The 1998-nt window shown below is 37.6% G+C and overlaps 1 protein-coding gene and 1 pseudogene across 1 annotated transcript in view; one reads left to right on the top strand and one right to left on the bottom strand.

The window, feature by feature from the left end:
• CNTN4 (contactin 4) overlaps window positions 1-1998 on the bottom strand; it is a 1263733-nt gene that overhangs the window by 1098835 nt on the left and 162900 nt on the right. The window lies entirely within an intron of this gene.
• The window catches only part of LOC101660425, a 5195-nt pseudogene continuing 5073 nt past the window's right edge, over window positions 1877-1998 (top strand).

Here is a 1998-nt window from a genome sequence, read left to right as displayed (position 1 = left end):
CACCAAGTCTGTGTGTCTATATTCCAACCCTACGTTAACAATCAAGTTAAATGTCAGTTCTTGCCTTCTTACAGCTCTATGGTTTTCGGGGATCTGCTAAAGAGAAGAAATTTTGCATCTCCCCCAATGCTTCACGGACTTATTTTGAACTGTCCGAGTCTGAATTCACTCATTAGCCGTTGATTTGTCATGTGTGTGTGTGTGTGTGTGTGTGTGTGTGTGTGTGTGTGTGTGTGTCAGGTGGGGTAGGGGGTGTATTTAGGAACTCTTCTTGTATCCTGAGTCATTTGATTGTATCTGCCACCCTCTACTTTCTCCTTTACATAATTAAAAGTTATTTGTGGGAAAGCATTACTCACAACTTAACTTTTTATTTCCTATTTTTAAAAGTTACCACCAAGTTGATTCGGAATCATGGCCATCCCAAGGGTGTAAAAGTAGAATTGAGTCTCACAAGGTTTTCAAAGGCTGGATTTCCAGGAAAAGTTCACAAAGCCTTCTTACCAATGTACTTCTAGGTAAACTCAAACCTCCAATCTTTTGGTGAACTGCCAGATATGTTAACACTTTGTACCACCCAAGGACTCCACTTTTACATTTTAGGCTGTTATAAAAGTATGTGTTAAATGAACAAAAATCATCTCTGTTAACTGGACTCCCAGAGGGATACAAATAGTTAAGCACTGTTCTATGAGCCAAAAGTTTGAGAGCTCAAAGACCGTATCTCCCATACTGAGGAAGCTGGGAGATAAGATTGGTAATCCACATCCAAAAGATCACAGCCTTGCATCCCTATGGAGCCATGGTGAAGTTTACTTCACACACATGGGATTACCATGGTTTAAAATACCTCTATTAATAATGCTACAGCTGCCAATCAGTATCCTCAGTTCAATATGCCTTCTACTTATATCCAACACATCAAAAACAAGAATAGAAAAACATTGTTGGAAACTATTTAAAGCAAATATTAAACAGAGTAGTTTTATCATTCACAAGAAAAATTTGAAACTAAAAACCAAAAACCTAATTAAAAGTTTCCTATAAGGCCAAAGGGTATTATAAATCCTTTAATAACTAACCCCAAAACTTGTTAGCAAACTTCTTTGATGAGAATTTGTTGAATAAATAAGTAAATAATGACATGGTGTGGGCATTTCACTAACACCCTATTTTTAGCGGTTAAATTCTAAAGTGTTTGGTTTGTGAAAGACTGTTGTCTATAGTGAGAGACCTAAACTCCCTTTTGAGTGTTGAGTTCAGAAGCCTTTTGAGGTTTTTGTTACTTCCCTCGTGCTTAATGACCATTAAACTAGCAATGAGGCTATACTTGGACAAGACAAAGCCTTTTGAATGTATGACAACACTCCATCAGGTATCTCCATAGCTCCATAGGGGTCCTTTTACACTAACAGCAAGAGAAAATGCCTGAGAGTGCTTTTAATGATTTATCAAAATAGCCACATGCAATCCAATTTAGGCTAAAAATTGGAGTCCGGATGACTATGACTCATTACCCTGACTATGACCTACGAACCCATAACCAATCTGCAATTGTGTACTTATCCTAATTCTGTTCCTTTCCTGGCTTCTTTAGTTTCACTTGTGACATTGATTAATTGACCTGCCAGGAATCATGATCTTGTGATGATGCTCTGTTCTTTGGCATTTGTAATTAGCCCCATGGATGCTGATTGGAGAACTCCACTGTCCTCTTTACTCCTCAACCAGGGAGATAGCATTTGTGTTGTCTTTGTCCTATTTAAGACCTTTTAAAACAGGTCTCTACAAAACATGTTCAAATCTGAGGTCTTTTTCTGCTAGCAAACCAGTCATGAAATGGAAAAATCCAATGTAGGAAGGAGATTACCTGAGGATGAGAATATCAGAGGTAAGTGATGAGCAGGAATTGAATGATAAAATAAATTGAAGCCAAGTAGATCAATGCTATTAAATAGAATCCTAACAGAGAACATGAGCTTAAGAGTCCTATGTACA

This window comes from Echinops telfairi, unplaced genomic scaffold, assembly GCF_000313985.2.
Source record: "Echinops telfairi isolate 266 unplaced genomic scaffold, ASM31398v2 ScPeMD7_49;HRSCAF=173, whole genome shotgun sequence".
Lineage (NCBI taxonomy): Eukaryota > Metazoa > Chordata > Mammalia > Afrosoricida > Tenrecidae > Echinops > Echinops telfairi.
The sequence above is the reverse complement of the archived record's forward strand: the minus strand, read 5'-3'. Positions and strand labels throughout refer to the sequence as shown.